We start from the raw sequence: 15,890 nt of genomic DNA, 5'->3' as shown, positions 1-15,890 counted from the left end.
AGCAAATGTTGGGGTTTTGCGTCAAACTGAGTCATGGTTTTAAATGATGCAATGTGTCACAGTCCCAGAAAAGTCTAATCTTGCATGTCTTGGATTGCATAAAATCAGAGCCAGAGTAAGGGGGTTATTCAGGTCTAATCGCTATAGCCCCGTGCCCTGCAGCAGTGCACACACGCAGGTCCCGTACTGCGTGTGCGCACCCAGCCAATGCGATTGACAGGCAGAGGTGTTCGCGAGGCAGCGATGGACCGTTGCTGGGAAAATGGAAGCAGGTCCACTGCTTTTTCGGGTGCCGCTGTGTGAAGTCACACGCAGCTGCTCCGATGGGAAAAATGGCATCTTCATCTTCTCTCTTCAAAGACAGCATGCCATCTGCCTGCATGACTCCTTTTCTTTTATCCTAAGCAGCTGGTCTCCCGAGAGCTGCACCAGGCATCATTTACACTAGTCTGGCTGATGGGACTTGTAGTTTTTAATAGGGATGTGCACTTGAAATTTTTCGGGTTTTGTGTTTTGGTTTTGGGTTCGGTTCCGCGGCCGTGTTTTGGGTTCGACCGCGTTTTGGCAAAACCTCACCGAATTTTTTTTGTCGGATTCGGGTGTGTTTTGGATTCGGGTGTTTTTTTCAAAAAACCCTAAAAAACAGCTTAAATCATAGAATTTGGGGGTCATTTTGATCCCAAAGTATTATTAACCTCAAAAACCATAATTTCCACTCATTTTCAGTCTATTCTGAATACCTCACACCTCACAATATTATTTTTAGTCCTAAAATTTGCACCGAGGTCGCTGGATGACTAAGCTAAGCGACCCTAGTGGCCGACACAAACACCTGGCCCATCTAGGAGTGGCACTGTAAGCTACTATAGTAGTATGTATAAAGAAGAAAGAAAAAAAAAAACCACGGGTAGGTGGTATACAATTATGGATGGACGAGCGACTGCCGACACAGAGGTAGCTACAGCCGTGGACTACCGTACTGTGTCTGCTGCTAATATAGACTGGATGATAATGAGATGAAATCAATATATATATATATAATATCACTAGTACTGCAGCCGGACAGGTAGATATATTTATTATGTAATGACTGATGACGGACCTGCTGGACACTGTCAGCTCAGCAGCACCGCAGACTGCTACAGTAAGCTACTATAGTAGTATGTATAAAGAAGAAAGAAAAAGAAAAAAACCACGGGTAGGTGGTATACAATTATGGATGGACGAGCGACTGCCGACACAGAGGTAGCTACAGCCGTGGACTACCGTACTGTGTCTGCTGCTAATATAGACTGGATGATAATGAGATGAAATCAATATATATATATATATAATATCACTAGTACTGCAGCCGGACAGGTATATATATTTATTATGTAATGACTGATGACGGACCTTCTGGACACTGTCAGCTCAGCAGCACCGCAGACTGCTACAGTAAGCTACTATAGTAGTATGTATAAAGAAGAAAGAAAAAAAAAAAAACCAGGGGTAGGTGGTATACAATTATGGATGGACGAGCGACTGCCGACACAGAGGTAGCTACAGCCGTGGACTACCGTACTGTGTCTGCTGCTAATATAGACTGGATGATAATGAGATGAAATCAATATATATTATATCACACTAGTACTGCAGCCGGACAGGTAGATATATTTATTATGTAATGACTGATGACGGACCTGCTGGACACTGTCAGCTCAGCAGCACCGCAGACTGCTACAGTAAGCTACTATAGTAGTATGTATAAAGAAGAAAGAAAAAAAAAAACCACGGGTAGGTGGTATACAATTATGGATGGACGAGCGACTGCCGACACAGAGGTAGCTACAGCCGTGGACTACCGTACTGTGTCTGCTGCTAATATAGACTGGATGATAATGAGATGAAATCAATATATATATATATAATATCACTAGTACTGCAGCCGGACAGGTATATATATTTATTATGTAATGACTGATGACGGACCTGCTGGACACTGTCAGCTCAGCAGCACCGCAGACTGCTACAGTAAGCTACTATAGTAGTATGTATAAAGAAGAAAGAAAAAAAAAACCACGGGTAGGTGGTATACAATTATGGATGGACGAGCGACTGCCGACACAGAGGTAGCTACAGCCGTGGACTACCGTACTGTGTCTGCTGCTAATATAGACTGGATGATAATGAGATGAAATCAATATATATATATATATAATATCACTAGTACTGCAGCCGGACAGGTATATATATTTATTATGTAATGACTGATGACGGACCTGCTGGACACTGTCAGCTCAGCAGCACCGCAGACTGCTACAGTAAGCTACTATAGTAGTATGTATAAAGAAGAAAGAGAAAAAAAAACCACGGGTAGGTGGTATACAATTATGGATGGACGAGCGACTGCCGACACAGAGGTAGCTACAGCCGTGGACTACCGTACTGTGTCTGCTGCTAATATAGACTGGATGATAATGAGATGAAATCAATATATATTATATCACACTAGTACTGCAGCCGGACAGGTAGATATATTTATTATGTAATGACTGATGACGGACCTGCTGGACACTGTCAGCTCAGCAGCACCGCAGACTGCTACAGTAAGCTACTATAGTAGTATGTATAAAGAAGAAAGAAAAAAAAAAAACACGGGTAGGTGGTATACAATATTATATATATATTATATACAATTATATATATATATATATATATATTAAACTCACTGGTGGTGATTATTAAACTGGTGGTCAGGTCACTGGTCACACTATCAGCAACTTGCAAGTAGTACTCCTAAGCAGACAATCACAATATATATTATACTGGTGGTCAGTGTGGTCACAATGGCAGTGTGGCACTCTGGCAGCAAAAGTGTGCACTGTACGTTATATGTACTCCTGAGTCCTGCTCTCAGACTCTAACTGCTCCCCACTGTCAGTGTCTCCCCCACAAGTCAGATAATACAGTCACACTATCTATCACTTCAGCAAGTAACTACTAGTACTCCTCCTAATGCTCCCCAAAATTACTACTGCGTCTCTCTCTACTGTCTCACTCTCTTCTCTATAAACGGAGAGGACGCCAGCCACGTCCTCTCCCTATGAATCTCAATGCACGTGTGAAAATGGCGGCGACGCGCGGCTCCTTATATAGAATCCGAGTCTCGCGATAGAATCCGAGCCTCGCGAGAATCCGACAGCGGGATGATGACGTTCGGGCGCGCTCGGGTTAACCGAGCAAGGCGGGAAGATCCGAGTCGCTCGGCCCCGTGTAAAAAAAACTGAAGTTCGAGCGGGTTCGGATTCCGAGGAACCGAACCCGCTCATCCCTAGTTTTTAAGAAGTTGCTACTTGCTGCACAGCATGGGAGAGCTGTGAGATTGCACTTTGCAGAGGAATAACTACTGTAGTACCTCCGGAGTTGGGAGAGCCAGGAGGAAAATGTATTTCACTATATTAGTTGTAGGAGCCAGGGCGGGCACCCTTCTATGTCTGGGGCGCATCTGTCGGAAGTTGCCAACCACCTGCCACGATTCCCCCTTCAAGGTTGAGGCTTGAAGTGGATGTATTCCATTGGAAATGATGCCTCCACTTCAGACCTCACCTTTGAAACAGGATTTTTTATATAGGGTATTAATATAGAATCCATGGGCCCTCATTCCGAGTTGTTCGCTCGCTAGCTGCTTTTAGCAGCATTGCACATGCTAGGCCGCCGCCCTCTGGGAGTGTATCCTAGTTTAGCAGAATAGCGAATGAAAGACTAGCAGATCTGCTAATAATAAGATTTTACTTACCGATAAATCTATTTCTCGTAGTCCGTAGTGGATGCTGGGGACTCCGTCAGGACCATGGAGAATAGCGGCTCCGCAGGAGACAGGGCACAAAACTAAAGCTTTAGGATCAGGTGGTGTGTACTGGCTCCTCCCCCTATGACCCTCCTCCAAGCCTCAGTTAGGATACTGTGCCCGGACGAGCGTACACAATAAGGAAGGATATTGAATCCCGGGTAAGACTCATACCAGCCACACCAATCACACCGTATAACTTGTGATCTGAACCCAGTTAACAGTATGACAAACGTAGGAGCCTCTGAACAGACGGCTCACAACAATAACAACTAGAGATGAGCGCCTGAAATTTTTCGGGTTTTGTGTTTTGGTTTTGGGTTCGGTTCCGCGGCCGTGTTTTGGGTTCGAACGCGTTTTGGCAAAACCTCACCGAATTTTTTTTGTCGGATTCGGGTGTGTTTTGGATTCGGGTGTTTTTTTCAAAAAACACTAAAAAACAGCTTAAATCATAGAATTTGGGGGTCATTTTGATCCCAAAGTATTATTAACCTCAAAAACCATAATTTACACTCATTTTCAGTCTATTCTGAATACCTCACACCTCACAATATTATTTTTAGTCCTAAAATTTGCACCGAGGTCGCTGTGTGAGTAAGATAAGCGACCCTAGTGGCCGACACAAACACCGGGCCCATCTAGGAGTGGCACTGCAGTGTCACGCAGGATGTCCCTTCCAAAAAACCCTCCCCAAACAGCACATGACGCAAAGAAAAAAAGAGGCGCAATGAGGTAGCTGTGTGAGTAAGATTAGCGACCCTAGTGGCCGACACAAACACCGGGCCCATCTAGGAGTGGCACTGCAGTGTCACGCAGGATGGCCCTTCCAAAAAACCCTCCCCAAACAGCACATGGCGCAAAGAAAAAAAGAGGCGCAATGAGGTAGCTGTGTGAGTAAGATTAGCGACCCTAGTGGCCGACACAAACACCGGGCCCATCTAGGAGTGGCACTGCAGTGTCACGCAGGATGTCCCTTCCAAAAAACCCTCCCCAAACAGCACATGACGCAAAGAAAAAAAGAGGCGCAATGAGGTAGCTGTGTGAGTAAGATTAGCGACCCTAGTGGCCGACACAAACACCGGGCCCATCTAGGAGTGGCACTGCAGTGTCACGCAGGATGTCCCTTCCAAAAAACCCTCCCCAATCAGCACATGATGCAAAGAAAAAGAAAAGAAAAAAGAGGTGCAAGATGGAATTGTCCTTGGGCCCTCCCACCCACCCTTATGTTGTATAAACAAAACAGGACATGCACACTTTAACCAACCCATCATTTCAGTGACAGGGTCTGCCACACGACTGTGACTGATATGACGGGTTGGTTTGGACCCCCCCAAAAAAAGAAGCAATTAATCTCTCCTTGCACAAACTGGCTCTACAGAGGCAAGATGTCCACCTCATCTTCACCCTCCGATATATCACCGTGTACATCCCCCTCCTCACAGATTATCAATTCGTCCCCACTGGAATTCACCATCTCAGCTCCCTGTGTACTTTGTGGAGGCAATTGCTGCTGGTCAATGTCTCCGCGGAGGAATTGATTATAATTCATTTTAATGAACATCATCTTCTCCACATTTTCTGGATGTAACCTCGTACGCCGATTGCTGACAAGGTGAGCGGCGGCACTAAACACTCTTTCGGAGTACACACTTGTGGGAGGGCAACTTAGGTAGAATAAAGCCAGTTTGTGCAAGGGCCTCCAAATTGCCTCTTTTTCCTGCCAGTATAAGTACGGACTGTGTGACGTGCCTACTTGGATGCGGTCACTCATATAATCCTCCACCATTCTATCAATGTTGAGAAAATCATATGCAGTGACAGTAGACGACATGTCCGTAATCGTTGTCAGGTCCTTCAGTCCGGACCAGATGTCAGCATCAGCAGTCGCTCCAGACTGCCCTGCATCACCGCCAGCGGGTGGGCTCGGAATTCTGAGCCTTTTCCTCGCACCCCCAGTTGCGGGAGAATGTGAAGGAGGAGATGTTGACAGGTCGCGTTCCGCTTGACTTGACAATTTTGTCACCAGCAGGTCTTTCAACCCCAGCAGACCTGTGTCTGCCGTAAAGAGAGATCCAAGGTAGGCTTTAAATCTAGGATCGAGCACGGTGGCCAAAATGTAGTGCTCTGATTTCAACAGATTGACCACCCGTGAATCCTTGTTAAGCGAATTAAGGGCTGCATCCACAAGTCCCACATGCCTAGCGGAATCGCTCCCTTTTAGCTCCTTCTTCAATGCCTCCAGCTTCTTCTGCAAAAGCCTGATGAGGGGAATGACCTGACTCAGGCTGGCAGTGTCTGAACTGACTTCACGTGTGGCAAGTTCAAAGGGCATCAGAACCTTGCACAACGTTGAAATCATTCTCCACTGCACTTGAGACAGGTGCATTCCACCTCCTATATCGTGCTCAATTGTATAGGCTTGAATGGCCTTTTGCTGCTCCTCCAACCTCTGAAGCATATAGAGGGTTGAATTCCACCTCGTTACCACTTCTTGCTTCAGATGATGGCAGGGCAGGTTCAGTAGTTTTTGGTGGTGCTCCAGTCTTCTGTACGTGGTGCCTGTACGCCGAAAGTGTCCCGCAATTTTTCTGGCCACCGACAGCATCTCTTGCACGCCCCTGTCGTTTTTTAAAAAATTCTGCACCACCAAATTCAAGGTATGTGCAAAACATGGGACGTGCTGGAATTTGCCCATATTTAATGCACACACAATATTGCTGGCGTTGTCCGATGCCACAAATCCACAGGAGAGTCCAATTGGGGTAAGCCATTCCGCGATGATCTTCCTCAGTTGCCGTAAGAGGTTTTCAGCTGTGTGCGTATTCTGGAAAGCGGTGATACAAAGCGTAGCCTGCCTAGGAAAGAGTTGGCGTTTGCGAGATGCTGCTACTGGTGCCGCCGCTGCTGTTCTTGCGGCGGGAGTCCATACATCTACCCAGTGGGCTGTCACAGTCATATAGTCCTGACCCTGCCCTGCTCCACTTGTCCACATGTCCGTGGTTAAGTGGACATTGGGTACAACTGCATTTTTTAGGACACTGGTGAGTCTTTTTCTGACGTCCGTGTACATTCTCGGTATCGCCTGCCTAGAGAAGTGGAACCTAGATGGTATTTGGTAACGGGGGCACACTGCCTCAATAAATTGTCTAGTTCCCTGTGAACTAACGGCGGATACCGGACGCACGTCTAACACCAACATAGTTGTCAAGGACTCAGTTATCCGCTTTGCAGTAGGATGACTGCTGTGATATTTCATCTTCCTCGCAAAGGACTGTTGAACAGTCAATTGCTTACTGGAAGTAGTACAATTGGGCTTACGACTTCCCCTCTGGGATGACCATCGACTCCCAGCGGCAACAACAGCAGCACCAGCAGCAGTAGGCGTTACACGCAAGGATGCATCGGAGGAATCCCAGGCAGGAGAGGACTCGTCAGAATTGCCAGTGACATGGCCTGCAGGACTATTGGCATTCCTGGGGAAGGAGGAAATTGACACTGAGGGAGTTGGTGGGGTGGTTTGCGTGAGCTTGGTTACAAGAGGAAGGGATTTACTGGTCAGTGGACTGCTTCCGCTGTCACCCAAAGTTTTTGAACTTGTCACTGACTTATTATGAATGCGCTGCAGGTGACGTATAAGGGAGGATGTTCCGAGGTGGTTAACGTCCTTACCCCTACTTATTACAGCTTGACAAAGGGAACACACGGCTTGACACCTGTTGTCCGCATTTCTGGTGAAATACCTCCACACCGAAGAGCTGATTTTTTTGGTATTTTCACCTGGCATGTCAACGGCCATATTCCTCCCACGGACAACAGGTGTCTCCCCGGGTGCCTGACTTAAACAAACCACCTCACCATCAGAATCCTCCTGGTCAATTTCCTCCCCAGCGCCAGCAACACCCATATCCTCCTCATCCTGGTGTACTTCAACACTGACATCTTCAATCTGACTATCAGGAACTGGACTGCGGGTGCTCCTTCCAGCACTTGCAGGGGGCGTGCAAATGGTGGATGGCGCATGCTCTTCACGTCCAGTGTTGGGAAGGTCAGGCATCGCAACCGACACAATTGGACTCTCCTTGTGGATTTGGGATTTCGAAGAATGCACAGTTCTTTGCTGTGCTGCTTTTGCCAGCTTGAGTCTTTTCATTTTTCTAGCGAGAGGCTGAGTGCTTCCATCCTCATGTGAAGCTGAACCACTAGCCATGAACATAGGCCAGGGCCTCAGCCGTTCCTTGCCACTCCGTGTGGTAAATGGCATATTGGCAAGTTTACGCTTCTCCTCCGACAATTTTATTTTAGGTTTTGGAGTCCTTTTTTTACTGATATTTGGTGTTTTGGATTTGACATGCTCTGTACTATGACATTGGGCATCGGCCTTGGCAGACGACGTTGCTGGCATTTCATCGTCTCGGCCATGACTAGTGGCAGCAGCTTCAGCACGAGGTGGAAGTGGATCTTGATCTTTCCCTAATTTTGGAACCTCAACATTTTTGTTCTCCATATTTTAATAGGCACAACTAAAAGGCACCTCAGGTAAACAATGGAGATGGATGGATTGGATACTAGTATACAATTATGGACGGGCTGCCGAGTGCCGACACAGAGGTAGCCACAGCAGTGAACTACCGCACTGTACTGTGTCTGCTGCTAATATATAGACTGGTTGATAAAGAGATAGTATACTCGTAACTAGTATGTATGTATAAAGAAAGAAAAAAAAACCACGGTTAGGTGGTATATACAATTATGGACGGGCTGCCGAGTGCCGACACAGAGGTAGCCACAGCCGTGAACTACCGCACTGTACTGTGTCTGCTGCTAATATATAGACTGGTTGATAAAGAGATAGTATACTCGTAACTAGTATGTATGTATAAAGAAAGAAAAAAAAACCACGGTTAGGTGGTATATACAATTATGGACGGGCTGCCGAGTGCCGACACAGAGGTAGCCACAGCCGTGAACTACCGCACTGTACTGTGTCTGCTGCTAATATAGACTGGTTGATAAAGAGATAGTATACTCGTAACTAGTATGTATGTATAAAGAAAGAAAAAAAAACCACGGTTAGGTGGTATATACAATTATGGACGGGCTGCCGAGTGCCGACACAGAGGTAGCCACAGCCGTGAACTACCGCACTGTACTGTGTCTGCTGCTAATATATAGACTGGTTGATAAAGAGATAGTATACTCGTAACTAGTATGTATGTATAAAGAAAGAAAAAAAAACCACGGTTAGGTGGTATATACAATTATGGACGGGCTGCCGAGTGCCGACACAGAGGTAGCCACAGCCGTGAACTACCGCACTGTACTGTGTCTGCTGCTAATATAGACTGGTTGATAAAGAGATAGTATACTCGTAACTAGTATGTATGTATAAAGAAAGAAAAAAAAACCACGGTTAGGTGGTATATACAATTATGGACCGGCTGCCGAGTGCCGACACAGAGGTAGCCACAGCCGTGAACTACCGCACTGTACTGTGTCTGCTGCTAATATAGACTGGTTGATAAAGAGATAGTATACTACTAATATTATATATACTGGTGGTCAGGTCACTGGTCACTAGTCACACTGGCAGTGGCACTCCTGCAGCAAAAGTGTGCACTGTTTAATTTTAATATAATATTATGTACTCCTGGCTCCTGCTATAACCTATAACTGGCACTGCAGTAGTGCTCCCCAGTCTCCCCCACAATTATAAGCTGTGTGAGCTGAGCAGTCAGACAGATATATAATATATATAGATGATGCAGCACACTGGCCTGAGCCTGAGCAGTGCACACAGATATGGTATGTGACTGACTGAGTCACTGTGTGTATCGCTTTTTTCAGGCAGAGAACGGATATATTAAATAAACTGCACTGTGTGTCTGGTGGTCACTCACTATATAATATATTATGTACTCCTGGATCCTGCTATAACCTATAACTGGCACTGCAGTAGTGCTCCCCAGTCTCCCCCACAATTATAAGCTGTGTGAGCTGAGCAGTCAGACAGATATATATAATATTATATATAGATATTATGATAATAGATGATGCAGCACACTGGCCTGAGCCTGAGCAGTGCACACAGATATGGTATGTGACTGAGTCACTGTGTGCTGTGTATCACTTTTTTCAGGCAGAGAACGGATTATAAATAAAACTGGTGGTCACTATCAGCAAAACTCTGCACTGTACTGAGTACTCCTAATGCTCCCCAAAATTAGTAAATCAAGTGTCTCTCTAATCTATTCTAAACGGAGAGGACGCCAGCCACGTCCTCTCCCTATCAATCTCAATGCACGTGTGAAAATGGCGGCGACGCGCGGCTCCTTATATAGAATCCGAGTCTCGCGATAGAATCCGAGCCTCGCGAGAATCCGACAGCGTCATGATGACGTTCGGGCGCGCTCGGGTTAACCGAGCAAGGCGGGAAGATCCGAGTCGCTCGGACCCGTGAAAAAAAACATGAAGTTCTGGCGGGTTCGGATTCAGAGAAACCGAACCCGCTCATCTCTAATAACAACCCGATTTTTTTGTAACAACAACTATGTACAAGTATTGCAGACAATCCGCACTTGGGATGGGCGCCCAGCATCCACTACGGACTACGAGAAATAGATTTATCGGTAAGTAAAATCTTATTTTCTCTGACGTCCTAAGTGGATGCTGGGGACTCCGTCAGGACCATGGGGATTATACCAAAGCTCCCAAACGGGCGGGAGAGTGCGGATGACTCTGCAGCACCGAGTGAGAGAACTCCAGGTCCTCCTCAGCCAGGGTATCAAATTTGTAGAATTTTACAAACGTATTTGCTCCTGACCAAGTAGCAGCTCGGCAAAGTTGTAAAGCCGAGACCCCTCGGGCAGTCGCCCAAGATGAGCCCACCTTCCTTGTGGAATAGGCATTTATATATTTTGGCTGTGGCAGTCCTGCCACAGAATGTGCAAGCTGAATTGTACTACACATTCAACTAGCAATCGTCTGCTTAGAAGCAAGAGCACCCAGTTTTTTGGGTGCATACAGGATAACAGCAAGTCAGTTTTCCTGACTCCAGCCGTCCTGGAAATCTATATTTTCAGGGCCCTGACAACATCTAGCAACTTGGAGTCCTCCAAGTCTCTAGTAGCCGCAGGTACCACAATAAGCTGGTTCAGATGAAACGCTGACACCAACTTAGGGAGAAACTGGGGACGAGTCCACAGCTCTGCCCTGTCCGAATGGACAATCAGATATGGGCTTTTGTGAGACAAAGCCGCCAATTCTGACACTCGCCTGGCCGAGGCCAGGGCCAACATCATGGTCACTTTCCATGTGAGATATTTCAAATCCACAGATTTGAGCGGTTTAAACCAACGTGATTTGAGGAATCCCAGGACTACGTTGAGATCCCACAGTGCCACTGGAGGCACAAAAGGGGGTTGTATATGCAGTACTCCCTTGTCAAATTTCTGGACTTCAGGAACTGAAGCCAATTCTTTCTGGAAGAAAATCGACAGGGCCGAAATTTGAACCTTAATGGACCCCAATTTGAGGCCCATAGACACTCCTGTTTGCAGGAAATGCAGGAATCGACCGAGTTGAAATTTCTTCGTGGGGCCTTCCTGGCCTCACACCACGCAACATATTTTCGCCACATGTGGTGATAATGTTGTGCGGTCACCTCCTTCCTGGCTTTGACCAGGGTAGGAATGACCTCTTCCGGAATGCCTTTTTCCCTTAGGATCCGGCGTTCAACCGCCATGCCGTCAAACGCAGCCGCGGTAAGTCTTGGAACAGACATGGTACTTGCTGAAACAAGTCCCTTCTTATCGGCAGAGGCCCTGAGTCCTCTGTGAGCATCTCTTGAAGTTCCGGGTACCAAGTCCTTCTTGGCCCATCCGGAGCCACGAGTATAGTTCTTACTCCTCTACGTCTTATAATTCTCAGTACCTTTGGTATGAGAAGCAGAGGAGGGAACACATACACCGACTGGTACACCCCTGGTGTTACCAGAACGTCCACAGCTATTGCCTGAGGGTCTCTTGACCTGGCGCAATACCTGTCCAGTTTTTTGTTCAGGCGGGACGCCATCATGTCCACCTTTGGTCTTTCCCAACGGTGCACAATCATGTGGAAAAAACTTCTCGATGAAGTCCCCACTCTCCCGGGTGGAGGTCGTGCTGAGGAAGTCTGCTTCCCAGTTGTCCACTCCCGGAATGAAAACTGCTGACAGTGCTATCACATGATTTTCCGCCCAGCGAAGAATCCTTGCAGTTTCTGCCATTGTCCTCCTGCTTCTTGTGCCGCCCTGTCTGTTTACGTGGGCGACTGCCGTGATGTTGTCCCACTGGATCAATACCGGCTGACCTTGAAGCAGAGGTCTTGCTAAGCTTAGAGCATTGTAAATTGCTCTTAGCTCCAGTATATTTATGCGGAGAGAAGTCCCCAGACTTGATCACACTCCCTGGAAATTTTTTTCCCTGTGTGACTGCTCCCCAGCCTTTCAAGCTGGAATCCGTGGTCACCAGGACCCAGTCCTGAATGCATAACTGTGGCCCTTTAGTAGATGAGCACTCTGCAGCCACCACAGAAGAGACACCCTTGTCCTTGGAGACAGGGTTATCCGCTGATGCATCTGAAGATGCGATCCGGACCATTTGTCCAGCAGATTCCACTGAAAAGTTCTTGCGTGAAATCTGCCGAATGGAATCGCTTCGTAAGAAGCCACCATTTTTTCCCAGGACCCTTGTGCAATGATGCACTGACACTTTTCCTGGTTTTTGGAGGTTCCTGACTAGCTCGGATAACTCCCTGGCTTTCTCCTCCGGGAGAAACACCTTTTTCTGGACTGTGTCCAGAATCATCCCTAGGGACAGTAGACGTGTCGTCGGAGACAGCTGCGATTTTGGAATATTTAGAATCCACCCGTGCTGTCGTAGAACTACTTGAGATAGTGCTACTCAGACCTCCAACTGTTCTCTGGACCTTGCCCTTATCAGGAGATCGTCCAAGTAAGGGATAATTAAGACGCCTTTTCTTTGAAGAAGAATCATCATTTCGGCCATTACCTTGGTAAAGACCCGGGGTGCCGTGGACAATCCAAACGGCAGCGTCTGAAACTGATAGTGACAGTTTTGTACCACGAACCTGAGGTACCCTTTGTGAGAAGGGCAAATTTGGACATGGAGGTAAGCCTCCTTGATGTCCAGGGACACCATATAGTCCCCTTCTTCCTGGTTCGCTATCACTGCTCTGAGTGACTCCATTTAGAATAGGTCTCACCGAGCCGTCTGGCTTCAGTACCACAATATAGTGTGGAATAATACCCCTTTACTTGTTGTAGGAGGGGTACTTTGATTATCACCTGCTGGGAATACAGCTTGTGAATTGTTTCCAATACTGCCTCCCTGTCGGAGGTAGATGTTGGTAAAGCAAACTTCAGGAACCTGCGAGGGGGAGACGTCTCGAATTTCCAATCTGTACCCCTGGGATACTACTTGTAGGATCCAGGGGTCCACTTGCGAGTGAGCCCACTGCGTGCTGAAACTCTTGAGACGACCCCCCACCGCACCTGTTTTTACGGCCCCAGCGTCATGCTGAGGACTTGGCAGAAGCGGTGGAAGGCTTCTGTTCCTGGGAATGGGCTGCCTGCTGCAGTCTTCTTCCCTTACCTCTATCCCTGGGCAGATATTATGGGGACGAAAGGACTGAGGCTGAAAAGACTATGTCTTTTTCTGCTGAGATGTGACTTGGGGTAAAAAAGGTGGATTTTCTAGCTGTTGCCGTGGCCACCAGGTCCGATGGACCGACCCCAAATAACTCCTCCCCTTTATACGGCAATACTTCCATGTGCCGTTTGGAATCTGCATCACCTGACCACTGTCGTGTCCATAAACATCGTCTGGCAGATATGGACATCGCACTTACTCTTGATGCCAGAGTTTCGCATATATAGAAATGCATCTTTTAAATGCTCTATAGTCAATAAAATACTGTCCCTGTCAAGGGTATCAATATTTCCAGTCAGGGAATCCGACCAAGCCACCCCAGCGCTGCCCATCCAGGCTGAGGCGATCGCTGGTCGCAGTATAACACCAGTATGTGTGTATATACTTTTAGGATATTTTCCAACCTCCTATCAGTTGGCTCCTTGAGGGCGTCCGTATCTGGAGACGGTAACGCCACTTGTTTTTATAAGCGTGTGAGCGCCTTATCCACCCTAAGGTGTGTTTCCCAACGCGCCATAACTTCTGGCGGGAAAGGGTATACCGCCAATAATTTTCTATCGGGGGAAACCCACACTTCATTTAATTTATCTGATTCAGGAAAAACCACATGTAGTTTTTTCACACTCCACATAATACCCTTTTTTGTGGTACTTGTAGTATCAGAAATATGTAACATCTCCTTCATTGCCCTTAACAAGTAATGTGTGGCCCTAAAGGAAAATACGTTTGTTTCTTCACCGTCGACACTGGAGTCAGTGTCCGTGTCTGTGTCGACCGACTGAGGTAAAAAGGACGTTTTAACGCCCCTGACGGTGTTTTAGACGCCTGGACAGGTACTAATTGGTTTGCCGGCCGTCTCATGTCGTCAACCGACCTTGCAGCGTGTTGACATTATCACGTAATTCCTTAAAAAGCCATCCATTCCGGTGTCGACTCCCTAGAGAGTGACATCACCATTACCGGCAATTGCTCCGCCTCCTCACCAACATCGTCCTCATACATGTCGACACACAAGTACCGACACACAGCACACACACAGGGAATGCTCTGATAGAGGACAGGACCCCACTAGCCCTTTTGGGGAGACAGAGGGAGAGTTTGCCAGCACACACCAAAAACGCTATATTATACAGGGACAACCTTTATATAAGTGTTTTTCCCTTATAGCATTTTAATATATATATACATATCGCCAAATAAGTGCCCCCCCTCTCTGTTTTAACCCTGTTTCTGTAGTGCAGTGCAGGGGAGAGCCTGGGAGCCTTCCCACCAGCATTTCTGTGAGGGAAAATGGCGCTGTGTGCTGAGGAGAATAGGCCCCGCCCCCTTTTCGGCGGGCTTCTTCTCCCGTTTTTCTGAGACCTGGCAGGGGTTAAATACATCCATATAGCCTCCAGGGGCTATATGTGATGTATTTTTAGCCAGAATAAGGTATTATACATTGCTGCCCAGGGCGCCCCCAGCAACGCCCTGCACCCTCCGTGACCGTTGGTGTGAAGTGTGTGACAACAATGGCGCACAGCTGCAGTGCTGTGCGCTACCTTCATGAAGACTGAAAAGCCTTCTGCCGCCGGTTTCTGGACCTTCAATCTTCAGCATCTGCAAGGGGGGTCGGCGGCGCGGCTCCGGGACGAACCCCAGGGTGAGACCTGTGTTCCGACTCCCTCTGGAGCTAATGGTGTCCAGTAGCCTAAGAAGCCAATCCATCCTGCACGCAAGTGAGTTGAACTTCTCTCCCCTAAGTCCCTCGATGCAGTGAGCCTGTTGCCAGCAGGACTCACTGAAAATAATAAACCTAAAAACTTTTTCTAAGCAGCTCCTTAAGAGAGCCACCTAGATTGCACCCTGCTCGGACGGGCACAAAAACCTAACTGAGGCTTGGAGGAGGGTCATAGGGGGAGGAGCCAGTACACACCACCTGATCCTAAAGCTTTAGTTTTGTGCCCTGTCTCCTGCGGAGCCGCTATTCTCCATGGTCCTGACGGAGTCCCCAGCATCCACTTAGGACGTCAGAGAAAAATAATTCTTTGCAGTTTCTGAGTAGCTCCAGACCTACTCACAGCTCAGTCCGTTTAGTTCCTGGTTTGACGTCACAAACACGCCCTGCGTTTGGCCAGCCACTTCCCCGTTTCTCCAGACACTCCTGCGTTTTTCCCTGACACGCCTGCGTTTTTTAGCACACTCCCGGAAAACGCTCAGTTACCACCCAGAAACGCCCTTTTCCTGTCAATCATTCACCGACGATCAGCAGTGCGACTGAAAAGTTTTTAGTTAAATAACTAAGCGCATGCGCCCTGCGTGCCTTGCCCATGCGCATTTTGCAACAAATCGCAGCATAGTGAAAATCTGCAACG

The 15,890-nt window shown here is 47.4% G+C and overlaps 1 protein-coding gene across 1 annotated transcript in view; it reads left to right on the top strand.

Moving 5' to 3' along the window:
- The window catches only part of BANK1 (B cell scaffold protein with ankyrin repeats 1), a 1,166,863-nt gene that overhangs the window by 959,531 nt on the left and 191,442 nt on the right, over window positions 1-15,890 (top strand). The window lies entirely within an intron of this gene.

This window comes from Pseudophryne corroboree, chromosome 1, assembly GCF_028390025.1.
Source record: "Pseudophryne corroboree isolate aPseCor3 chromosome 1, aPseCor3.hap2, whole genome shotgun sequence".
NCBI classification, from domain to species: domain Eukaryota; kingdom Metazoa; phylum Chordata; class Amphibia; order Anura; family Myobatrachidae; genus Pseudophryne; species Pseudophryne corroboree.
This window is presented reverse-complemented; position numbering and strand designations above follow the sequence as displayed.